Source organism: Dama dama, chromosome 12 (assembly GCF_033118175.1).
Source record: "Dama dama isolate Ldn47 chromosome 12, ASM3311817v1, whole genome shotgun sequence".
In the NCBI taxonomy this organism is placed as follows: Eukaryota; Metazoa; Chordata; class Mammalia; order Artiodactyla; family Cervidae; genus Dama; species Dama dama.
Window position 1 is genome coordinate 63201051 of NC_083692.1, and position 27519 is coordinate 63228569.

The window sequence follows — 27519 nt, forward strand, 5'->3', positions numbered from 1 at the left end:
CGTAAACAAGAGAGAAGAGAAACCCAGGGAAAGGAGAGAAGCAGAGGGAAACAGACATTAAAATAAAGCTGAAATGCTATGAATAAAAATTACCCAAAGATGTGCAGTTATTGTTTCTAGACTTCCTTATTTTTGTTTCCACATCAAAGAGCAAGGAAAGGGGAATTAGAAACATAAAACAGAAAATATATGTAAAGGATATTCCTGAAAGGGTATTTTTTCTGGGGAAACTGAATTAAATTGTGGGTGTCTATTTCCCTAACCTTCCAGTTAAGTATCCCTTCCACTTTTTTAGAGTCTATACCTCCTCCTGATCTGATTTTTAACAGAAATATTTGTAGGGAAGGCCCTGAGTTACATTCACACTTAAGTAGGAAAGTCTAGTGTCCAGGGGAAATGATTAGAAGTAGTGTGTCCAAATAATTTCTTATCAAAACAAGAATACTTTTGAGAGTGAAAAGAGGTACTATTAATAATTATGTCAGGGAAATAGATGCAACACAGGATTGGTCTGTTAGAAAGGGGAAGTGTGATCATTCCTTAGTAGGAGAGAGAAATTTGGGGAAAAGCACTCTTCCCTGAGTCTCTAAAACCAGACAGGTTATTGCTTTATGCCATGTAGTGAAGTCAGCTATACATCAGAGTCTCATATAGATCAAATTACTACACTGAAATACGTTGTATAGTCTCAGAATGTTGTGTAACAACAAGACATATATCACTGCAAATTACAGTCCTATCACAGAGTCATTCTAATATGTTCTGCACTCCTGAATACATAATGTGATAATTTACAAGAGTGCTGGCTTGTACGGCTACAAATATCTGCCAGTTAATTAGCAGTGCAAATGGAAATGCTAGCAATTTCCTGATGTGCATTCATATGTGATTTTAAATAAACTGGGTCAAGACCTCTCCTATTTTTCCTAATTATAGAAAATTCATGTTAGAATGCAAAACATATATTCTTAAAATAAACCAGAGACATTTCTAGCAAATAGAATTTTTACAATAACATATGTGCTCAGTCGCTCAATCGTGTCCAACTCTTTGCGACCCCATGAACTGTTGTCTGCCAGGTTCCTCTGTCCATGGTATCCTCCAGGCAAGAATACTGGAGTGGGCTGCCATTTCTTTCTCCGCAATAATATATACATACACATAATTCATTATATATTTGAAGGTAGGTCCACAAACAAACCACATAATCTGCCAGAAAATTTAATCTATTGATACTAAAAATTGGCAAAAACATATATTAAAATTAATAATATAATTTTACTACAAATCTAAGCTTTATAGAATATCCTTCTCTTCAATATATATTTTTCTAAAATTTTCCTGCCCCATTTCTTCAGTTGTCTTCTGGTTGAACTACTTTCACTGAAAAGAGGACAAAGATAATGGCAGGATCATAAAACTTATTTCTATCAACCAGACCTGGTGATCTCTTAATTTATAACAGACTGACTTATTCTCTATAGGCTTTCTGCAAGATTCCTCTAAAATTCAAAATTAGCTCACCAGGCTCCTCTGTCCATGGGATTCTCCAGACAAGAATACTGGAGTGGGTTTTCATGCCCTTCTCTGGGGGATCTTCCCAACCCATGGATCGAACCCAGGTCTCCTGCAGTGCAGGTAGATCCTAGCTGAGGTGTCAAAAATCAGCATATTTTACATTTAATAAAATTTTTAAATGATATAATTAAAAAACAGTAATTCATTATTTATCCCAAATATAAAAATATACCTAATGTAGTGACACTGTTATAGGATCTGGGCATATTGGAATGAAGCAAACAACAAAATCATTGTCCCAGTAGCGTTTATGTAGCAATAGAGGAAGAGCCAGAAAAAATCAAAGTCAGAATTGTACTGTTCACATTTCTCTACTGTGCCAAATAGAAAAAAAATTAAACCATTCTAAATCTATATCAATTAAGTGGTATAAAATACCTAGCATACAATACATTCTTATTTGGGTTAGCAAAGGTAAGTAAAGGTGGGTAAGCAAATTCTTATTTGTTGTGTACATGGACTACAAACCTACCGGCTTAGATTTACAAGTGTTAAGAGGGTTCTTCTCTTTCTTAATCAGTTCAGTTTTTAAAAAAAGACTTAACCTTTTAACAATGAAGTTTCACAATATATCATGATGCAGTTAAAAATATAATAATTCTGCTAAGTTCTCCACAAATAAGCAAAGCAGTATAAACTATAAAGCACCAATATTATTTATCAAATAGCACAAAGATGATAACACATACTATGGACCTGTCATTCACTGAAAATCAGACTGTTGAATGCTCTTCAGTTCCCCACAATTTCAATTCACACCTATCCCAGAGAATTCAGAAAGCAGAATTAAGCTGCTCTCTCAAGATGTCAAGTTCTTTAAAGCATTTTGTAAGAGAATTTGCATATTGAAATGAGTCCTGAGACTTGTCATTAACAGAGTGAGTTTTTAAATGGAGAATCTTTATGGAAATAGGATCAGCACTCTAAGATTAAAAACCAAGTGGGTATCATTATAGAGTCACAAATTAAATCTTATTTCATCTTCAAGTGCCAGAGTTATGGCTACATTTGTTCACTTTTGTCTAAAACACAGAGATCTTGCAGAAGGTGTGGATGGCACTGAAATTCAATCCCTGCTCTCTGCTCTCTAAACACTATATTCTGGTATAGGGCTGCAGCAGTTCAGTTCAGTTCAGTCACTCAGTCATGTCTGACTCTTTGTGACCCCATGGATTGCAGCACGCCAGGCTTTCCTGTCCATCACCAACTCCCGGAGCTTGCTCAAATTCATGTCCATCAAGTTGGTGATGCCATCCAACCATCTCATCCTCTGTTGTCCCCTTCTCCTCCTGCCTTCAATCTTTCCCAGCATCAGGGTCTTTTCCAATGAGTCAGTTCTTCACATCAGATGGCCAAAGTATTGCAGTTTCAGCTTCAGCATCAGTCCTTCCAGTGAATATTTAGAACTGATTTCCTTTAGGAGGGACTGGTTTGATCTCCTTGCAGTCCAAGGGACTCAAGTCTTCTCCAACATCACAGTTTAAAAGCATCAATTCTTCTTCACTCAGTTTTCTTTATAGTCCAACTCTCACATCCATACATGACTACTGGATAAACCATAGAAAGGCTATGATAAACCTAGACAGCATATTAAAATGCAGACACATTACTTTTCCAACAAAGGTCCGTTTAGTCAAAGGGCAACAGCCTCCAGGAAAAGGACATCTCTTTCCAATTATCTTCCTAGAAAATCTTCTAGGAAGATTTTTATAATTCTCCCAAAGATTCTGTATAGACTAGCAGAACCTAGACAAGTGCAGCTGGCACAACCACCTATCATACAACTGAAGTCAGCAATAACTCCATAAAGAAGGCTCCACAGACCAAGCGTTTTTCTTGTCAAGCATCCAGGATTAATTTTTTAAGTAAGAGTTGAAATTCAAATAATTAGTGTCCATAACTGTAAGCCTAAAAGAACAAAAAATTTCTCAGAGGTGAAAATGTGCTTTGTACCAAAAGATGATGCTACTGACTACTTAGATGACCACAAAAGATGATGCTACTTAGCTACATGTTTCAGAGAAGTTTTCTCCTTAGCAGTAATGAATGACTGGACACAAAGTCGCAGGTAATCTATTGCCAAGTCTCACTTGTGCTCAGCATCGTAGACCTGGGAGAGGCCATAGCGAATAGTCCATTTGAATAAATGGACTGAAAGAATTAAATCAATTATCTTGACCTCAGAAACACTGTGATCTAAATTTTGAACTAATCTAGCATCTAATTCAGCTAAATTTCCCTAAAGATACCATGTTATTGGTATCCCCTTGAGGGCCTAGGCTGTTAATCACCACTTTCTGTCCCTAGCTCCCAGCACAGTACTGTGCATGCTGATTCAATACATGTTAGCTGAACAAATAAGAAACATTTAGAAATAGTCATTTAATGATTCTTAATATCCATATAGTAAGCTCAACAGTGAAGGTAATTAAAATCCTATCTGTTGTGGAATATAACCTCATTTCCTTCTAATAGGCTCTCAATTAAATTCTATAAATATGTATTGAATACCTATAAAGTATAAGGTACTACACACCTAAAACTATGAGGAAAACAATGATAAATTCATTAAAAATTGCCGCTTTTAAGGTGATTATTGTTTCATTATGGTGACAGAGGTATAAAGACTGAGTGTATCAACTAGCAAGTTGCCATTTTCTACCTATAGTAAGTCTATAAACCTACAGACAACAGAATTTATTTCAGAGTCACCTTAGAAACTTGAGCTGAGTTGCTATAGTTCACTTTGAACCAAAGTGACTAGCAAGAGCTTTGACATTAGGGAGGGGAGTTTGTTGAACATTTTCACCTCAGATTTCCCAAGATTCCTACACTCAGTTGTTCTCCCAGGGAAGATAGAGTAAATGCCATGGTACCGAAGAACAGAGTGATTTTATCAAGGCGATAAGAATGGAAGATGAAATAGGAAAAAATAAGGAGCCCGGACTACTGCCCAATGGAACTGGAAGTATATTACAAGCTTCCTGCACCCTGATTCTTTTCCATGTCCCAGGGCCACCGTCATCTCCAGGAGGATTTACAAGACTTTATGCCCAGTAATTGACACTTAACCTTCTAAAATGCAACAGTCTGGTCCTTGAACACCTTATCCCTTTTGTGCCCATATTAAAACTGATATAATTATGCAATGGCCTGTCAACACTACAACAAGCTTTGAGAAGCAAATGCAATAAATTATATTGAGTAGGATAGGTTTCAATTTGCTCTTTGTCCAATATGAATACCAATCATCTAGCAAGAACAGTTCATATTATGATATTGGCATATCTCACTACAATTTCATTTTAATGAGAAAATTGCATTGTGAGATTGATGTTGCCTTTGAGTTATAGGTTCTTAGCATTCTGCATTTGGGTTATCTGATTCTTTGAACCATAAGTCAGAATGCTGCACAGTGAAACTGAATGAGGCAGTTGGCTAACAGTACAGTGCAGACACACACACACAAGTCAAAATATTACTGCATTTGGCAATCATTCATAAATGTAATATGCATTTCACAGTCTCATATTCTCATCACAGAGAATATAATGAAAAAGGAAATGTCACATGATTAATCATTTTTCCTGACAAAAAGTTTAATAGAAAAGGGAGACTGTTGTATTACCAATGTAAATCAGTAATTATGGCCTTAATGTTATATTTCCAGGGCTATGTTCAAGATAGTCTGAATCCTCCCACTCCATAGGCATCAGCTGGTTTTGAGAAAGCTCCAAGAATGTGACAAAGCTCAAGAACAGCAAAAAAAACATTATATGAGTGACTAGTGCAACAAATGACTTGCTCTTAATAATACATTCTTTTTAAGAACAGATTTTAATAAATTTAAGCACTAATGCAAAAACTAACTTTCCAAATGTCAAGAACAGACAATACATTATTTCTCTTTTAAAATAAACAATTTTTAGGATAACCCAATAAAAACGAAGTAAAACTGGAAGCAATGTGAGTATAAAATGGCTCATTATTAAATGAAATGGCCTGACTATAGGGTATGCTCCAAATTCAATAAGCAGAAGATTACAGTTTTCACTAATAAGAAGAAAGCAATTTACTCTTAAAATAAAGATCAGAAATCTTTATCAGTTTTAGATCCCAAAGCTAATATATCTAATTTGCATCTAACTGAAAACAGGATAAAGGAAAGAGTGAGCAATTATAAAAAATCAATAAAGTTGAAAACCAAAATCAAAAAGAAGTATTGGATTGTGTTTAAGGCAGACATAATATTGATTAGAAGATGAAATAAAATACTAAAAATATATTACTAAGTTTAGTCCTATAAGTTATTTGGGAATTTCAAAACTAAATACAAATTGTAATTCCATTCCTTTAATAGATGCCTTTAGTATAGGAGGCATTAAGCTAACATGATGGCACTGGACTAAAATGCATGTCAAGAGCTGAAAGAATATAATTAATTTGGCTTTCTTCCATTCCACGTGTCCAAGTGAGAACATATGCCAAAGAAACACAAAGACAAAAGACAACTGCTATTCCCAAAGAAATTCATCCTTGATTTGAAAAAATATCTGCAGAGGCAGAAAAGGCAGTGGATCAGGCACAGAGGTGGGTGATAATGAACAGCAATGGGAAAAACAGCCACAAAAAATACTCCCAGAACATTCCAGTTGTTTTGACTCCTCAACCAATCACTTGATTATAAAAAGAAATACTAATAATCTGTATATCTTGGGCTGAAAAGTAAAAATAGCGCAGAAAATGTTAAATCTCTTATCTTTGAAGAAGGTTATTGAAGGATTTTAATGGAACAAACTTAACATTTTGGTCTCAATTAAATAATTGGAAATACAAAACCATAGAAACAAAAATACTATAAACTATAGGGTAAGAAAAGAACAGAAAGTTTCCAGCCAGGGATTTTGCGGCAGCTGAGAGCTGTGTGCTGTGATGTGCGGCAGGGCCGTGGGATTAGACACAGCTCCTAGAGGGCTGCTGTAAATTATAAACCAGCATATGTGCAAGGGGAAGAAGCAGCCCATTAGTAAACCTTTCAAATATAGATGGGCTCCCAAGAGGTTAGTTTGTACATTATTCACAGAAATAACTTTGACTGCACAAAGATTTGTGGAGCATTTCAATTGCCCTGAGATAATTAAGAATTTGTTCAGTGAACAAAAATGGAAACCTTAAAAATCACAGTGGCTGAACAAATTATTCTAAAATGGCTTCATTTATTTGATAGTAAAATAAATCTGGACAAAAATTAACAAGAGGTTCAACTGTGGTCACTTAAAAAACTGTCTGAAAGAATACAAAACAAAGAACAGAGGGCCATTGAGTTGCTGTGTTCCTCCTTCAAAGAAGGGTAGAGAGCCTCCATTGATAATTACAACACAACATGTACCATATCTGATTGAATTTCAATGTATTTCTTGGCCTGTAACTTGGAAACTTCTCAAAATAGATTCCCTATAATCATAGCATTGGTACAATCTGCTATAATGCTCAATAAAGCAGGTGTGCTTGGACTATAAGCAGCATACAATATTCATTTCTGCTCTGTGACTGAGTGGCTAACTCTGGCAAAAATTCTTCTGGTTAAATGTGGCTTTGAATAATCAATTCACCATGCTTTAAAAGAGAGTGCCGGATGTATGAAATGAAGAATGGTTTTCACTTAAACCAAGTTCCATTAATGCATCTTAAGTGTATTATCCCTGTGCTTATGAGGGAAATATTCTTGATGCAGCATAGAGAGAAGCTACTTTCATCATATATTTAAAGGAGACACATCAAACTCACACAAGCAGATATTCTATTATGCGAAAGAACAGCTACAAATATAGACATCAAGAAAAAAAAAAAGAATTTAAAAAGCAAAGACAAGCACACAACTGAAAAATAAATGGGATCAGAAAAGTCAGAGAGCAAAAGTTCACGGGTAAAGTATGCATGCTTTCAGTATCTAACTACTTTCCAACTTTTTTCACAGTATCTTTATAACTTTTCAATTTTTCTTCTAGGAGAGGAAGTTTTTAATAACAAATATACAACATTATCACTGATCAAGTCATTAGATCATACTTACTAGTTATAGTAACAGATAATGTCCCCTATTCACGGGTTTTTTTCCTCTAACCAGGTTACATTTCAAGAGCCAAAGATGTCAGAGGGGAAAACCCCTGGGGTCAGAGCTCAGATCATTATTCTTCCTCTGACGTCTTTTAGTGCCAGGAGTGAATTACATAATCACCCACAGAACAAAGAAAAATGGAGAATAGCACTGGAGCTCTATACATAAGCCTAAAACCATACCTGCTGCCCATTCCTTGAGTCTAGTAACATCAGCCACTGTGTTGACTCCAAAATTCCCAAAAGTTGCTTGCTCATTCAAATCTAAGGCTAGGATCATTTCGTTAGCGTAGTAGGTCATGAGTCCAGCAGACCCTAATGAAACCATTACAGCTTACATTTCAAAAGCTTCTTTTATAATTAATAAGCTTTGTGATGTATTCAAACAGAGAAGGAAAATATTAGTAGTTAAACATATCCTAGGATTTTTCTTACACCAATCATAATGATCATAATATTTTCTCTACTTCCTTTCAGTTTATAATACTTAATATTCTATTGTAAATGGTGAAAGACTTAGGCCAGTTCAAGAAGATCCATGTTGATTTTTTTCAGCTGTAAACATCAGCTCTATTTTTATTCCTCAAAAATAGATCTTTGTAATCAATCCTGACCTCTGCATAAAATCAAATACTGTATTTCCAGTTGTCAACTGGACATCATCACTAACTGGTTCATCTCCTCCAAACTCTAGATTCTACTTCCAAATATAATTGTCTTTCCTCTTTGAATCGACTCTACTTCTTCTAATTTGAATAATATATGAAAGTGAATAAAACAGTTCCTTGCATATTAACCAGTGCTTCCTAAAAGTTAGTTTATTTTATCAGATTCCCTATTTCTATAACACCCTACAAAGCTGGAGTGGATTGCCATTTCCTCCTCCAAGGGATCTTCCCAACCCAGGGATGGAACCCACGTCTCTTGCATCAGCAGGGAAATTCTTATCAGCGAGCCACTGGGGGAGCCCAAAGATTACTGCATTAGCATTCTATAATTTGTAGTGAAGTCACTCAGTCGTGTCCGACTCTTTGTGACTCCATGGACTGTAACCCACCAGGCTTCTCCATCCATGGGGTTATCCAGGTAAGAATACTGGAGTGGGTTGCCATTTCCTTCTCCATTCTATAATTTACCTCCATCTAAATTCACTTACTCTCATTCTGTTCCTTATCACCTGCAATCTGACATTTCTCAGTTCTCAGATTAATGTTAATAAAGATCTATTTTCACATATTGTTCTTTTTTACAAAACTTACAGCAGACATGTATCATACAGAAGTCTGAATATGCATGTAAGAGACCGGCTAAATAGCCTGTCTTAAATAAGTGGCAAGGCACCAGTATTCCATGCAGGAATTCCTTCTTGGCATTTCTTGGGAAACATGTTTTGCAAAATACCCCCCACACACACACTAAAAAAAATCAGTTAAGAAATCAGAAATGTGAAAGATAAAAAAATTATTATAATTCTCATGAAAAAATTATAGATTAACAATTAACATAGAGATATTACTAATGAGCAGGAAACACTGATATCAAGTTGAAAGTAAGAGAAAATATGTTCAGTTAATCTTGCTTGGAGCTGTTCCCTTGCTCTGAATGTATATGTATTCATGTATTCTTCTCTACTGCTAATGGTCAGTCATTCTTTCAAATAAAATAAATATTAATATGTTTACATGCATATTAGACTGTAAACATATCAAAAAATAATGAGTGAAAGCCCAAAAATAACAGATAATAGAAGCAAATTAATAGCTTAAACTGGCAATTTTGACAGGAGAGTCTCTGTGTACTATTAATATTACTTGGAGATCCAAACATTATACCATTGAACACTACCCAGTAATGTTGACTGGCATTTTCCAGTGTTTAAATATTTACTGTAGGCTATTAGACTTGTAAGTACTCCTAAATTAATATTTCCTGTACAACTTCAAAAGAAATCCATGCTGCACTTAGTCACTCGGTCATGTCCAACTCTTTGCAACCCCATGGACTTTAGCTCACCAGGCTCCTCTGTCCATGGGGATTCTCCAGGCAAGAATACTGGAGCGGGTTGCCATAGCCTCCTCCAGAGAATCTTCCAACCCAGGGATTGAACCCAGGTTTCCCACACTGTAGGCAGATTCTTTACTGTTTGAGCTACCAGGAAAAGTAACATAAAACGTATGAAGTCTTTTAAGACTTCAGGTGGCAAGAATACACAGAAGAAATATACAAAAAAGATCTTCATGACCCAGATAATCATGATGGTGTGATCACCCACCTAGAGCCAGACATCCTGGAATGCGAAGTCAAGTGGGCCTTACAAAGCATCACTGGGAACAAAGTTACTGGATGTGATGTAATTACAGGTGAGCTATTTAAAATCCTAAAAGATGATGCTGTGAAAGTGCTGCACTCAATATGCCAGCAAATTTGGAAAACTCAACAGTGGCCACAGGACCGGAAAAGGTCAGTTTTCACTCCAATCCCAAGGAAAGGCAATGCCAAAGAACACTCAAACTACCACACAATTGCACTCATCTCACACACTTGTAAAGTAATGCTCAAAATTCTCCAAGCCAGGCTTCAACAGTATGTGAACTGTGAACTTCCAGATGTTCAATTGGATTTAAAAAATGCAGAGGGACCAGAGATCAAGTTGGCAACATCTGCTGGATCATTGAAAAAGCAAGAGAGTTCCAGAAAAACATCTATTTCTGCTTTATTGACTATGCCAAAGCCTTTGACTGTGTGGATCACAATAAACTGTGGAAAATTCTTAAAGAGATGGGAATACCAGACCACCTTACCTGCCTCCTGAGAAATCTGCATGCAGGTCAGGAAGCAACAGTTAGAACTGGACATGGAGCAACAGACTGGTTCCAAATCAGGAAAGGAGTACTTCAAGGCTGTATATTGTCACCCTGCTTATTTAACTTATATGCAGAGTACATCATGAGAGATGCTGGGCTGGACAAAGCACAAGCTGGAATCAAGACTACTGGGAGAAATATCAGTCACTTCAGATATGCAGATGACACCACCCTTATGGCAGAAAGTAAAGAAGAACTAAAGAGCCTCTTGATGAAAGTGAAAGAGGAGAGTAAAAAAGTTGGCTTAAAGCTCAACATTCAGAAAACTAAGATCATGGCATCTGGTCCCATCACTTCATGGCAAGTAGATGGGGAAACAGTGGAAACAGTGACAGACTTTATTTTTGGGGGCTCCAAAATCACTGCAGATGGTGACTGCAGCCATGAAATTAAAAGACGCTTACTCCTTGGAAAAAAGTTATGACCAGCTTGGACAGCATATTAAAAAGTGGAGACATTGTTTTGCCAACAAAGGTCCATCTCTCAAGACTATGTTTTTTCCAGTGGTCATGTATAGATGTGAGAGTCGGACTATAAAGAAAGCTGAGCACCAAAGAATTGATGCTTTGGAACTGTGGTATTGGAGAAGAATCTTGAGAGTCCCTTGGACTGCAAGGAGATCCAACTAGTCCATCCTAAAGGAAATCAGTACTGAATATTCATTGGAAGGACTGATGTTGAAGTTGAAACTCCAACACTTTGGCCACCTGATGCAAAGAGCTGGCTCATTGGAAAAGACCCTGATGCTGGGAAAGATTGAAGGTGGGAGGAGATGGGGACGACAGAGGATGAGATGGTTGGATGACATCACCGAGTCAATGGACACCAGTTTGAGTAAACTCCAGAAGTTGGTGATGGACAGGGAGGCCTGGCGTGCTGCAGGCCATGGGGTCGCAAAGAGTCGGACACTGAGCAACTGAACTGAACTCAACTGAAGACTTCAGAAATTCCCATGAGTTCTGTGAATTTCAATTTCTTATTCCTCAATCTCAAAGATTAACATCTGTCAAGAATGTGAAACACTAAGAAATATAAAACACAATCCTAATAAGTTTAAAGGAATAAAAATAACACAGAAAAGACCAAGAAGGCAGAATTGGAGATTCATTACAATCGCTAAGGTGTAAAGGGTTCTATAATACAGGGGGATAAGTTAGATGTAGAAAGACGAGCACATGTAACAGCTTGTCTGGAGAGCAGTGAGTCATCTGGTTTCTTTACCGTGTGGAGGACAGAAAGGGACTAGGGTAGAAGAGACTGAAGTAGAAAAATGTTAAGGCTACATTTTGAAAGGCATTGAACACTTAAAAGCCAGCATACCTATTTGAAATTGGCTTGACAAATAGTTGCTGAATGTTTCCTATTTTCTCCATGAAGTCTTCTCCAGTGATTTTGACACCTCCTTCTTTGAACATCTATAGAATTTAACCTTTTTACCAACCAAGTTAATAGCTGTGAGCCTGTAAGGATCACAGGGACAGGTTTTAGTACTACCTGATTGTAATACCATTTAGGACCAAGAAATGCCTGCATCCTGTCATGCCAAACACTTTCTTCCCTGTGGGACTCCTGGGGAAGCCCTATGTACTAAAGAAAAGAGCAGAATAGAAATCAAAGTCCTACTGAATTTACAACTCAGAAAGCCTTCATGCTTAATTGAATCTAACCTATATCAGGGGGCCTGGAGACAAGTTCAGGATCATCTAAAAAGAGAGAACATAAAGTGAGCAAAAAATTCAGAAGAGATCCTAGAGGGAAAATATTAGAAAAGGAGATAGTTGAATTTTTCCCCAAAGATATAGGTTCTGCCTAGCTGTACTAAATGTTGGGATTAAAAATCTCAAGACAACACAAAGAGTAATCATGACTTAAGGGTGTAAAATTCTGCTCACTAGTAAGCCTTAAAGCATGTGAAAATTCTGGACTCTGACCAATTTTGATTCTTTTTTCGTGAGGGTCAGAGAGCATCTAGTAAAAGAGAACTTATATGGGTATATCAATTAGCATTACCTTAAAATAGAATTTAGAGAAGCACTATTGACATTTGGGGGCAAGGCTATTCTTCATAGTAGGTTCTGTCCTGTGCATTGTTGGATATTTATTATCATCTTGGGCTTCTACCCACTTCTTGCCCATATTACCCCTCAAGTTGCGATCTCCCAAAATAGTCCCAGACATCGCTAAGTGTCCCTAGAAGGGCAAAATCATACCTGGTTCAGAAGTATTACCTTAAAATAGCCACTATTTATTTTCAGTTGGCAGGGTACTTCAGCTTCATCCTGCAGGTTATCTATTTTCTACAGGTTACACTCAGGTCTGCACTAAGTATGTTCACACTAGTGTCCATGCCGAAAGAACAAGAGCTATCTAAGGGGAACTCTTCACAGGACAGTGGAAAGGACACTTGCCTGCAGTAGAACTTCTATTTACATAGCAAAGTGCATGGATATAAGGAGAGGTGAAGAATTGGGGGAGATAATTCACTCTACTGCAGTGTCTCTGTTGAGAAAAGAAGTCTCTTGTCCACAGATGCCATACCTTATAATTCTCTTGTTCTTTATGACATCAGGTATGTTAGCTGTTCTCAGGTGGTGCAAGTGGTAAAGAACCTGCCCGTCAATGCAGGAGATGCAGGAGATGTGGGTTCAATCCCTGGGTCAGGAAGATTCCCTGGAGGAGGAAATGGCAACGCACACAAGTATTCTTGCCTGGAAAATTCCATGGACAGAGGAGCCTGGTGGGCCACAGTCCCTGGGGTTGCAAAGAGTCAGACAGAAATGAAGTGACCAAGCACACACATGTTAACTGTTACAAGTGTCCAAATAAAATAGATGCATGTATGTCTGCTTTCTTCCTCAGTCTGTGTCTCCAAGGCACATGTCTCATCAGATGTGAAATGATTCAAAAGGAAAACCATGAGCCATTTTAGCTGGAAAGGATATCGAACTGTGTCAGAGCCGCTGGTGTGGCCCTTTGTCCCAATACAAGCTCTGCTTTGGCTGAGACCCCATTCAGGAAATAACTCTTCTCTTCAGAAGGACTGACTACAGCCTCTCAATTGCCATATCAGGAAAAATTTGAGATGTAACATAAAAAAACTGAGAACATGCAGATACCAAAAAATTGAGGAGGCGTAGGGCCACAAACAGTGAAGTTATCTGCAAGCATTTGTACCAGTTCATTAATGGAAGCAAACTTCCTTAGGAATCTAATTGATAAAGATTCTGTGAATAAAGACTGAGCTTCTACTGCAAAGAATAGCATTGGTTCTCATGCAAGCAAAATCTTGGCTTAGATCACCACAGAGCCTAGAAGACTTGAAATAACAAAATAAGAAAGGAGTTCACACATAGTAAGAACAAACTATTCTCTTCTGCTTTAGAATTTTCACCATGTGAGAAAAGTTTGCAGGTTTTATACCAGTGTTCTCAATATCATTTATATTTGGCTGGATATAATACCACTCAACTCAGAGCAAACTGCACTTTAAGTTCTCTTCCTATGCAGTGGATTCAGTTATCCTACATCCATTCTCCTGAGGTCTTCAAGATGCCTAAGCTAAAGAACTTATCCAGGTTTTATTCAAGATGGATATCTGGATTAGTGGAACCACACATGACCATTTGGTAAGCCACCTTGTGGTGATTCCAATCTGGATAATTTGCACAATTCAGCTCTTCAAGATCATTCTGGAGGCATCGGGAAAAATTTCACATACAATGTGAATCCAATATGATGCAGAACACATTTCTCCAGCTAGAAACCAAAAGAAACAAAGTGATAATACATTATTCTATTTAAATATACTTTTCTGACTGTTTTTCAATTAATAAAGAATATATTATAATACAAGGGGCAATGTGAAGGGTTACTGAGCTGTCCCTAACCTTAACAAAAATGCCAAGTAAGTGCTATAGCTAAAGACTGATAATATCCAAGGATATCTATCTTCTCACCATATTTTCCAGTGTTTTTATAAAATATAGACTCTGGAGAAAATGTTACCTAAGATTGAACTAGATTCTGTATTATTGCTCTTTATGACCTCATGCTTCCTTTGTTATGGTATTATAAAAGAAAGAGTGAAATAAAAGATGACAAAAACATTCATTGTATTTCCCTCTCACCCAACCTCTCATCTGGAATTTCTGAGACTCTCAACCTTTTTCTAAAACTATTAATATTATTTCTGTGTTGACCTTTGCTGCTGTTTGCCATTTTTTAAATTTACAGATCAGCAAGCACCAGTAAATCTTGTCAGAATTAATGCAAATATAAGACACAGTCATTACCAGATCCTCTCAGTAAAGAATAGCTTGCTACAATGTTATTACTGAGGCACAATTTATCCTGATTGCCAGAAAGATAAGACACCCTGAATGAAAGCAATAAACTTGCTCTGAGAAATATATTTCACTGGAGTTGCCCACACAGAAGTTTGCTCACACGGATGAATGCTGTCAGTGCAGCAAGTGGCGGGAGTGATTGATTCACTCCTGAGTATCTCCCATCTCCCCCTGCTGGAAAATGAAAGTTAATTTGCTCTCATTCATTCTCTTCACTACACTAGACATTTTTAGGGGCTGAACTCAGAAAATGAAGACAGGTAAATCATGGTCCAGACAACTCCTCCCCCCACCCCCACCCCCAGTCACTGAACATGCCTTTCTATTTCAGCCCTGCACATTTCTTTCCTAGGACTCCCTAGGATTAACACACCAGTGAATTCCAAGTCAGATGGCAAGTACTCTTTGTTGTGCTGGATGTGTTTATATTTTCGATATATAAATAAGTGGTTCCATTAAAGAGTTGACAATAAATAGGTAGCAAAATTCCTGTTTATGACAATTCCACCTCCTCAATGCATTTCTAAAGCTCTATGAAAAATTCTTGTGATGAGGTTTACTGAACTAAGAATTTTAATGCAGTAGTCTTCTCAGAGAAAGAGTATGAATAAATGAGTAAACTGTGGAAAATAAAGCTAAGGAAGAGATATTTTTATGTTTCCAGAATATAGCTGAAATTAGGGTGTTTATCAAATCTTGGAGAAAGGAAGAAAGTTCAGAAGAAATTTATTCTAGTGTAGATGTAGAGAAACTTGGATACATGACCAAAGGGAGTATAGACACTACATGGACTCATGCTCCTTTTCTTAGCTTCTAGTCAAAACCAAGTACCTCTGACTTCAAAGAACATGAGTCATGACCATAAATACCACAAGGGGATGCTCTCAAGACCAACTACCACAGAGGGCAAAAACGTCATGATTAAGACAATGAGAGCATATTTATAAAAAGATACATTAGGAGGCAGGGTAGATCAAAATGGCAGAGGACACAGAACTCACCTCCAAACCACAAACACATCAAAATTACATCTATAACATGGGGCTATTCTCATGGAAAACTACCTAGAACCTGGCTGAACTCCCACACAGCCAAGGCTATAAGAAAGATATACACATAATCAGGCAGGATGGAAAGCAAAGCATCAGGACAGGACCTGTAGCCCTGAGAGGAGATGAAGAGGAAGAGGAAGATCCCATGGGTGGATACTCACTCTGTGGAGTGAGTGGGTTGAGCCACAGGCTGGGTGTTCTAGTCCTGCAGTCCAATGCATAGGAGAAAAGCTCCCTTGACTGCTTGGAGATCTGCTGGTACAGATATAAATGCTAGAAACTGAGACTCCACCTGTGAGGAATGCACAGGTGTTACCTTGCTCTAAGCAGAGAGCACAGAGGCCTGCCTTGATGACTGCTGCCTCACCACACTCCCCAGTGTGAGCTGAGAGAATGCCCTGGCCCCCTCACTCCATGCCACAACTTGACACTGGATCTAAGGTGTTGAGGACCTGGGAAAAGGTTCTATCTAGGGACACAGAGGTGATCTGGGGGCCCAGGACATCCCGTTGCAGGATTTTCATTTTAGCACTTTGAGTATATCATGCCACTCCCTTCTGACATGCAATATTTCTTCAGAGAAATCAGCTGATAGCCTTATGGGGATTTTCTTATATATGACTGTTTTTCTCTTGCTGCTTTTAGAATTCTCTCTTTATCCTTAACTTCTGCCTTTTTAAATTATGATATGTCTTGTTGTGGGTTGGTTTGGCTTCATTTTGATTGAGACCCTTTGTGCTTCCTGTACCTGGATATTTGTTTCTTTCTTTAGGTTTGGGAAGTTTTCATAGTTTCTTCATGATGTGCTCAAAATGCTAAAATGAAAATCCTACAATTTAGGATATTCTACAAAGGAAAACAATCATTTAGAATAAAATAGAAATAATAACTTCTCACACAAGCAAAAACTGAAAGAATTCAGCAATACTAAACCTACCCTAAAATAAGTGTTGAAGGGTCTTCTCTAAATGCAAAAGAAGGAAGAATCTAGAGGAAAGGGGAAAAACCCAACTGGAAAGGCAAATATATAGTAAGGATTCAATATGACATAAGTCAGTACCTAGATTAAAAGAAAACTGTAATAGCAACTATAACTAATAAATAACGAAAGGATGAGGATGAAGATATAAAATATGACATCAAAAACACATGTGGGAAGGGAAATAAAAAATGGAGATCAACATATATGCAACCTATTCTAACCACAAGTCAAATACCAATAGATACACAAAAAACAGAAAGAAATCAAGCAACAAAAAGAGTTAAAGGCATTAGAATTTGAAAAATAAATAAATAAAACAGATGAAATAATTTTGTAAATAGAAAATCCTACACCAAAAAATTGTTAGATCTAATCAACAAGTTCTCAAAGTTGCAGGATACAAAATTAATGTACAAAGATCAGTAATGTTTCTAAATATTAAAACAAATTATCTGAAAAAGAAATAATAAAACAATTCCATTTGTAATATCAGCAAATACAAGTATATAGGAATAAATTTAACTAAGGAGATGAAACATGTCTAAACTGGAAATTCTAAGACATTGAAAGAAACAGAAGACACAAATAAATGGAAAGGTATACCATGTTTATGGTCTGCAATAATCAATATTGTTAAAATGCCTGTATTACCCAAAGCTACCTGAATTCAATATAATCTCTATCAATATTCAAATGACCTTTTTTACAGAAGTAGGAAAGAACTATAAAATTTATATGAAACCACAAAAGCTCTCAAATAGCCAAAGCAATCCTGAGAAGGAAGAGCAAAGTGGAAAGTACCACACTTCCTGATTTTAAGCTATATGATAAAGCACAGTAATCAAAACAGTATAGGATGGACATAAAAAAAAATAAACACATAGACCAATGGAACAGGATTGAGAGCCCAGAAATAAGCTCATACATGTAAGTCAAGAAGAAAACATATTGTTTTAAAAGCTCATTGGCATGGGTCATGGCAATGATTTTTTTGGATATGACACCTAAAGCACAAACAAGAAAATAAAGCATGACTATGTCAAACTAAAAATCTTCTGCACAGCACAGCAAAATAAATGATCAACAAAATGAAAAAGATAATCTAAGGAATGGGAAAATTTTTTTAAATTATTTATCTGATAAGGCTTTGACATCCAAAATATACAAAGAACTCAAACAACTCAATAGCAAAGTAATGTAACAAATAATCCAGTTTAAAAATGGTAAAGGATCTGAACAGACATTTCTCTAAAAAAAATATGCACAGATGGCCGACAGGAACATGAAGAGGTACTCAATATCAGCAATCACAAATGAAAATGCAAATCAAAACCACAATGAGATGTCACCTTATGCCTGTTAAAATGGCTATCATCAAAAAGACAAGAGATAAGAAATGCTGGAAAGGAGATGGAAAGAGGAAACCCTTATGTACCGTTGGTGGGATTGCAAATTAGTTAAGATACTATAGTAGACAGTATGGAGGTTCCTCAAAACATTTTAAAACTGAATTATTGTATGATCCAGAAGTTCCTCTGCCTGAAATACATGAAACATAAATAAAACACTATGTTGAGGAGATACCTGTACTCCCATTTTTATGAAGCATTATTTACAACAGCCAAGATGTGGAACAACCTGAGTGTCCATCTGCAGATCAATGAATAAAGAAAATGTGGAATATAATCAATGGAACATTATTGAGCCACAAAAAGAAGGACATCTTGCCATTTGTGACAACATGGTTGGATCATGAGGACATTATGTTTAGTAAAATAAGTCAGACAGAAAAAGACAAATAATATATGTTATCACATATGTGCCAAATTTGAAAGAAAGAGAGAGAGAAGGGAACCAAAAAAAAAAAAAAGGAAGGAAAGAAGAAAAGAAAGAGGAAATTAAAAAAAAATAAAAACAAGGAAGGAAGGGAAAAAAGGAAGGGAGGGAGGGGGGAAAAAAAAACCCTCATTGTAAGAGAAATCAGATTTGTGGTTGCCAGAAGCAGGGTGTAAGAAGTGAGAGAACTAGATGAAGGTGTTCAAAGGTACAGACTTCTAATAAGAGAATCAGCACTGGAACGCAGTGTATAGAACATGATGATGATAATTAACACTGCTGTATGGAATGTTTGAAAGTTGTTGTAAAAGTTCACATCACAAAGGGGAAAAAAAATTTCTCTCCTTGTTTTGTATTAAAATGAGATGATGAATGATAACTAAAGGTATTGTGGTAATCATTTTACAGTGTATGTAAGTTATTTTTCTCCATACTTTAAACTTACACAGTGCCATATGACAGTTATATCTAAATAAAACTGGGGGGAAAAGGTTATAAAATTTTAAAGGTAACTCGCTTTGATAAAACATCATCTTCTAAGAATAAATTGCAAAGATAAGAGAAGAAAAATGCTACTATGTGTCTGCTTGTAAAGACAGGTAACATTTCAGAACTCCATTTATAAACGAAAAAGTAATTTAACCAACATATCATTATGCTGTTTTACCTGTGATAAGAAATACAGTTTTAAATAAGATTTTGGGAGCAGCTAAACAAAACAGAGAAAAGTTATTTACTTCTAACATCAGTAAGAAAAAAAAAAGTGATTCACAGACTGGGCATAGGATTTGTTTTACGGGGGAAAAAAAAAAAACAAAAAAAGAAAACACAACCCAGCACCCAAGTCATTACATCGTGAATTATTCTGTCCACCCAGACAAATAATAACTATGCATTTTCCTCTTCTAAAATGTAAGCAATGCCTATGCTATTTCCAGTGTGCATAAATTTCTGGCTTTAAAAAGGTGAAATTATTAAATGCCATCCTTTGTTCTCTTTTGTTTTACTATTTAAAATGTGTTTGTTTTGTTTTTTTAACATATCTCAAAGACTTTGCGGAATGAAACAGGCATGACTAAATAATAAATAAGCATAAAGAACAGGTATAAAGTTTTAAGATTGTTTCTAATTTTTCCCACCTTTAAAAAAAAAAAAACCTACTAACTACGTTTTCCTACCAAGTACTGTCCCATTCCTTAAATTCCCTTTGCAGCAAAACTCTCATCGGATTTCCCACTCTACCTCCTGCCACATACTGCACCAAACGTCACATAGCCTCCCTCACTGCTAAAACCACTGGTCAACCTTTATTTGATACGCCTTCTTTACCTGGTTTCCAGGATATTTCTCTCCTTTTTCTTCCTACCTTTCCTGTAACTCTTTCTCTCTGCTAATTCACCCTCTTCTCCTAGACCTCTTAAATTTGAAATGTCCCAAGACTTCATCCTTCATCCTCTGCCTTTCTCCATCTAAATATCACATACATGCTTTAATATCCAGTTTTATATATTCAGTTCAGATCTTCCTACCAAGCAATTCCAGATTCACATATTCTAATGCCTTCTTAATAACTAGGCATCATTACTACTTCAATATCCAAATATGGATATCTGATCTTCTCCACCTTCTCCAAAATAAATACATTTTTCATTGCACTGAATGCAAATTCTGTCCTTCCAGTTGCTAAAGCTGATACTCTACATCACCCTTGAATCATTTCCTTTATTCATGCTCCATATGCAATCAATAAACAAATTCTGTTTGTAGAATATTCAAAATATATTCAGACTCTGACCATTTGCCATCAATCATCCTTCACTCAGTCATCTTAGTCTGAACCAAAGTCAGTGCTCAATTGCATTACTGTAATAGCTTCCAATATATCTTTCTGTTTAACTTTGTTTTCCTACAGTGTATTATCAACACATCTGCAATGATCCTTTTAAAATAAAAGTAAAATTGTGACATTTCTCGCCCTAAAAACTCATTTTTCTTGAAATAAAAAAATAAAAAACAGTACTTAAAATGGCCCAAACAAGCCTCTGTCCCCTGGTGCCTCCCAGACCTTGTCTCTTACCATACTCTTCTTGTTAACCCTAATCTATCAAAATAGCCTCCTTATTGTTCTCTGCATATGTCATAAGGCATTCTCTTGCCTTGAGATCTTTGCAATGACTGTCCTCTCTTCCTGAAGGACTCTATCACCAGATAATCAATTGGCTAATTATCTTATTCCCTTCAAGTCTGTCCCACATGACAATTTGTCATTGGTACTCTAAGACCCAGAATTCCAATCTCTGTTATCTTCCTCTATGTCTCCCATACCATTCATCATTTTCTAACATACTACATAGTTTACTTATTTACTGCTTCTCTCTATGAGAATAAAAGCTCCAGAAATGCAGAAAATTTGACCTACTTCATGGATATATCTAGCCAAGCATTCGTAAGAATGCCTGGAAATAGTTGAAGATCAATAAATATTATTGGAATCAATAAATATTATTGGAATCAATAAATATTATTGAAATCAATGAATATTGCTCTGCAAAGAAACTTCAGGCAAAAGGAAAATATAGGGAAAATAAAAGGTATTGGTAAGATTCTCTGAGTCATACCACCCTAAAGGAAAAATTCACTGAAAATGAAAAGCTACCAATTCAAGGAATAATAGCACTAGAACGGATTTTGTAGCACAGCAGTGACATTCACCTGGACTTCTAATTTCAAGCCAATGTCACTTGAATAACAATATACTGCATCCTCTGTGTTATCTGCTTCCTATAAAAATAGAGGGTTTGTCTTTTAAGTAAACTGACATAAAGTTTAATCAAAGTCTAACTAAAATAAGACTGTAAATCTATTATAATCAAATTTCATCTTCTTATAATCCCCAATAAAAAGTACATCTTAAAAGGTTAGTTTCAAAGATATAGGACTGGAAAAGGATAATAAGTGTATAGAACACTTGAACACCAATGTCAACCAATTTGGCCTAACTAATTTGTCTGAAAAATTATATCCAATGCCTACAGAAAACAGTCTTTTCAAATACACATATAATGGTCAAAATAACAGACTATACAGTATACCATAAATTCACAATGAGTTTAAGATATCAAAATAATACAGAATATGTTTTCTGACCATAAGAGAATTAAATTTAAATCAACTAAAATATCTCTAAAATCTCCAAATAAATTAAGCGACATCTTGTAATTAACAGGTTAAAGAAGAAATTACTAGAAAAATTAGAAAACATTTTAATTTAATGATAAATCCACAAGATATGAAAATTATGAGATGGACTAACATGTTTCAGAGGTGAATTTATAGCTAAATGCTTATATTTGGAAGTAGGAAAGTTGCAAATGAATAATGAAAGCTTCCACTATAAGAAGCTAGAAAGAAAAAAGTAAATTAAATTCTAAGTAAATAGAAAATTTTAAAAAATTAGGTATGGACAGAAATTGAAAAAAATAAAAAACAGACAAAATTAACAATCAAAATTTGATACTCTGAACAGATTAATAAAATTGATACATTTCTAGAACTAACAAATGAGTAAGAGATAATGAAATGTTGTGAAGTAATTAGCCTACAACTAATAAAAAAAATTTTTTAATAAAATTTAAAAAATTTAAAAAAAATATTAATTATCAATATTAGGAATGAAAAGAAGCACTATGATTAGAGATCCTACAGACATCAAAAGGAAAATAAGCAAACATTATGGAACAGCTTTATGCCAATATGTATGACAAACAGATGAAAAGAACAAATTTCTTCAAAAGTATAATTTGAAAAAGCTGATAAAGAATGAACAGGAAGTTTGAATAGCCCCATACATGTAAAGGAAATTAAATTCATAATTAAATCTCACCTCACAAAGGAAGCTGCTGCTGCTGCTTCTAAGTAAGTCAGCAGTCGTGTCCAACTCTGTGCGACCCAAGAGAAGGCAGCCCACCAGGCTCCCCCTTCCCTGGGATTCTCCAGGCAAGAACACTGGAGTGGGTTGCCATTTCCTTCTCCAATGCATGAAAGTGAAAAGTGAAAGTGAAGTCGCTCAGTCGTGTCCGACTCTTCGCGACCCCATGGACTGCAGGCTACCAGGCACCTCCGTCCATGGGATTTTCCAGGCAAGAGTACCGGGGTGGGGTGCCATTGCCTTCTCTGCACAAAGGAAGCTAAAGGCCCAAATAATTTCATTTATAAAAGCTATCAAACAGTTAAAGAAGAAAAAGAAGAATCTCATTAAAATTCATTTTTAGAAAGTAGGGACCACTCAAAAAATTATTTTAACACATCAGCCTAATCCCACTACCAAAATGTCACAAAAAATATTATAGGGAAAAAAATATACTCACCACGAGTGTAGACGCAAAACTTATAAGTGAAATATAAGTAAATCAAACCCAGAAACATATTTGAAAAAAATCATAACAAAGTAGAGTTCGTAGTTTTAAAAAAAAATCATTATGTTTGACATATTGAACTAATAAAGAAAAGGCAGCTAACAAAATTCAGGGCCAATTCAAGATAAAATATCACAAGCTAAAAGTGGAAGTGGATCTCCGTTTCTGATAAAGGACATCTGTGAGATAACATTATAGAGATAACATTATAGAGATAACCTATAATTATGTTATAGAGATAACATTATAATTATGGGTGACATATTGACCTTTGTCCCCCAAATTCAGAGATCCTGTGCTGTGGGTACTGTGCTATGCTCACAGTCCTGTCTGACTCTTTGCGACCGCATGGACTGTAGCCCACCAGGCTCCTCTGTCCATGGGATTCTCCAGGCAAGAATATTGGAGTGGGTTACCGTGCCCTCCTCCAGGGGGTCTCCCCAACCCAGGGAGCAAATTCAGGTCTCCCGCATTGCAGGCGGATTCTCTACTATCTGAGCCACGAGGGAAAGCTAATCAGTGCGAAAAAAATTAAAAGTATAAAATTTGAAAAAAAGCATTAGACTGTTTTTATTCACAGAAATAAAAATTATATAAATTGATCATATGTTATATATATATGAAATGCAAAGTAAACTACAGAAAGATGACTAAAACTAATAAGTAAATTTAACAAGATGGTAAAACAAGAGGTTAATATACGAAAAAAATGTACTTGTGTATACTAGCAACAAGTAATTGAAAAGTAAAATTTGAGGAAAAAAAAACTTCATCTGCAATAAGGAAAATCTGCAAAATATTTGCACACTGAAATTACAAAACATTTTAAAAGATACTATTAATGACCTAAATAAATAGAAAGATAGACCATGTTTTGGATTGAAGGAATCAACATTGAAATAATGTCAATTCTCCCCAAACTATCTACAGATTCAACACAATTCTGATAAAAATCTCAGCAGGTTTTGTTATACAAATTTACAACATAAGTTTAAAATGTGTAAATATTCCAAAGGACTTGAGATAAATAGAAAAGAAAAACTTGAAGAAATGCAAACTTGGAGGACTTACACAACCTGATTTCAAACTATATTACTACAAAGTTGTAGTGATCAACATAGTGTGACATTGGCCTAAGGAAAGAAAAACATATCAATGGGACAGATTAGAGATTCCAAAAGTAGGCCAATACATATAAGGTCAGTGGAGAAAGGAGAGTCTTTTCAATAAATGGTGATGAAACAACTTATCAAAATGCAAGCTACTTCAATCCATAATAAAGTTTAATTCAAGATATATCATAGACCTAAAGATAAAAGCTAAAATTATAAATCTATAAGAAAGCATGGGAGAATATGTTCACAGTCTTGGGGAGACAGTAACACTTAGCACACAAAAAGCACTATCCATAAAAGAAATAAAATGATTATAATAATTTGGACATTATAATAAAATTTGAAAAGTCCGTGTTTCTAAAGATATGATAAAAATGACAAATAAAGATACAAGTACACATATACCAAGTATCCAAAAACAGTAAAAAAAAAAAAAAAAAAAAAAACTTGCTAAAAATTAATTAAAAGATAGCCCAAATTTTTAACAGGGAAAAGACTATACTACAAAAGAAATAAAAAGCATATTAAAAAGTATTCAGCATCCTTAATCATCAGTTCAGTTCAGATCAGTTGCTCAGTAGTGTCTGACTCTTTGCGACCCCATGGACTGCAGTACGCCAGGCCTCCCTGTCAATCACCAGCCCCCAGAGTTTGCTCAAACTCATGTCCATTGAGTTGGTGATGCCATCCAACCATCTCATCCTCTGTTGTCCCCTTCTCCTCCTGTCTTCAATCTTTCCCAGCATCAGGGTCTTTTCAAATGAGTCAGCTCTTCGCATCAGATGGACAAAGTATTGGAGTTACAGCTTCAATAACAGTCCTTCCAATGAATATCCAGGACTGATTTCCTTTAGGATGGACTGGTTTGATCTCCTTGCTGTCCAAGGGACTCTCAAGAGTATTCTCCAATACCACAGTTCAAAAGCAACAGTTCTTCAGTGCTCAGCTTTCTTTATAGTCCAACTCTCACACCCATACATGACTACTGGAAAAACCATAGCTTTGACTAGATGGACCTTTGTTGACAAAGTAATGTGTCTGCTTTTTTAATATGCTGTCTAGGTTGGTCACAACTTTTCTTCCAAGGAGTAAGCATCTTTTAATTCCATGGCTGCAGTCACCATCTGCAGTGATTTTGGAGCCCAAAAAATGAAGTTTGCCAGTGTTTCCACTGTTTCTCCATCTTTTTGCCATGAAGTGATGGAACCAGATGCCATGATCTTAGTTGTCTGAATGTTGAGTTTTAAGCTAACTTTTTCACTCTCCTCTTTCAGTTTCATAAAGAGGCTCTTCAGTTCTTCTTTGCTTTCTGCCATAAGGGTGGTGTCATCTGCATATCTGAGGTTATTGATATTTCTCCCAGCAATCTTGATTCCAGCTCGTACTTCATACAGCCCAGCATCTCTCATGATGTACTCTGCATATAAGTTAAATAAGTAAACAGGAGATGGCAAAGTGAACGTCGACATTTTAGGAATCAGTGAACTAAAATGGACTGGAATGGGTGAATTTAACTCAGATGACCATTATATCTACTATTATGGGCAAGAATCCCTTAGAAGAAATGGAGTAGCCATCTTAGTCAACAAAAGAGTCCGAAATACAGTTCTTGGATGCAATCTCAATGACGACAGCATGATCTCTGTTCGTTTCCAAGGCAAACCATTCAATATCATGGTAATCCTGGTCTATGCCCTGACCAGTAATGCTGAAGAAGCTGTTGAACAGTTCTATCAAGACTTACAAGACCTTCTAGAACTAACACCCAAAAAAGATGTCCTTTTCATTATAGGGGGCTGGAATGCAGAAGTAGGAAGAAATACCTGTAGTAACAGGCAAATTTGACCTTGGGGTCCAGAATGAAGCAGGGCAAAATCTAGTAGAGTTTTGCCAAGGGTCATAGCAAACAGCCTCTTCCAAAAACACAAGAGAAGAGTCTACACATGGACATCACCAGATGGTTAACACCGAAATCAGATTGATTATATTCTTTGCAGCAAGGAGGGAGAACCTCTATATGGTCAGCAAAAACAAGACTGGGAGCTGACTGTAGCTCAGATCATGAACTCCTTATTGCCAATTTCAGACTTAAACTGAAGAAATTAGGGGAAATCAATAGACCATTCAGGTATGACCTAAATCAAATTCCTTATGATTATACAGTGGAAGTGAGAAATAGATTTAAGGGACTAGATCTGATAGACAGAGTGCCTGATGAACTATCTGATAGAGTGCCTGACAGAGTGCCTGATGGACAGAGGTTTGTGACGTTGTACAGGAGGCAGGGATCAAAACCATCCCCAAGAAAAATAAATGCAAAAAAGCAAAATGGCTGTCTAAGGAGCACTTACAAATAGCTGTGAAAAGAAGAGAAGTGAAAAGCAAAGGAGAAAAAGAAAGATATACCCATCTGAATGCAGAGTTCCAAAGAATAGCAAAGAGAGATAAGAAAGCCTTCCTCAGTGATCAGTGCAATCATCAGGAAATTTCAAATTAAAGCCACAGACGTAATACTGTTTCACATTCACTAGAACAGTTAAAGTTAGAAGGACTGACAACTTCAAATGTTAATGAGGATATGGAGCCACTGGAAATCCCATAACAATGTTGGTGAAATTATAAAATAGTACAGCTACTTTGGAAACCTTTGGAAGTTTGTAAGCAAAATTAGACATACATGTCCTATAACTGAGTTTTTCTGCTCCTGAGTATTTACTTAGAAAAAAATGAAAACATATCCACACAAACACCTGTGCAAAATGTTTCTAACAGTTTTATTCATACTAGTCAAAAACTAGAAACAACCCAAATATCTATCAATAGGAAATTAGATAAATATTTTGGTAAATAAAGCAGCTTAAAAAAGTGGGGGGGACAAACTACTGAATAAAGAAACATGACAACTTGCAAAAACATATGTATATGAAAAGAAGCCAGACACAAACAGTACATATTATATTATCTACGTAAGTTTGTATACGTATTATATTATCTATGTAAGTTTGTATAGTGATAGAAATCAGAACAGTTGTCACCTATGAAAGTGAAAGTGAAGTCGCTTAGTCGTGTCCGACTCTTTGTGACCCCATGGACTGTAGCCTACCAGGTTTCTCCGTCCATGGGATTTTCCAGGCAAGAGTACTGGAGCGGGCTGCCATTTCCTTCTCTAGGTCACCTATGAGAGTGATGTATATAAGGAACTTACTACAGAGGT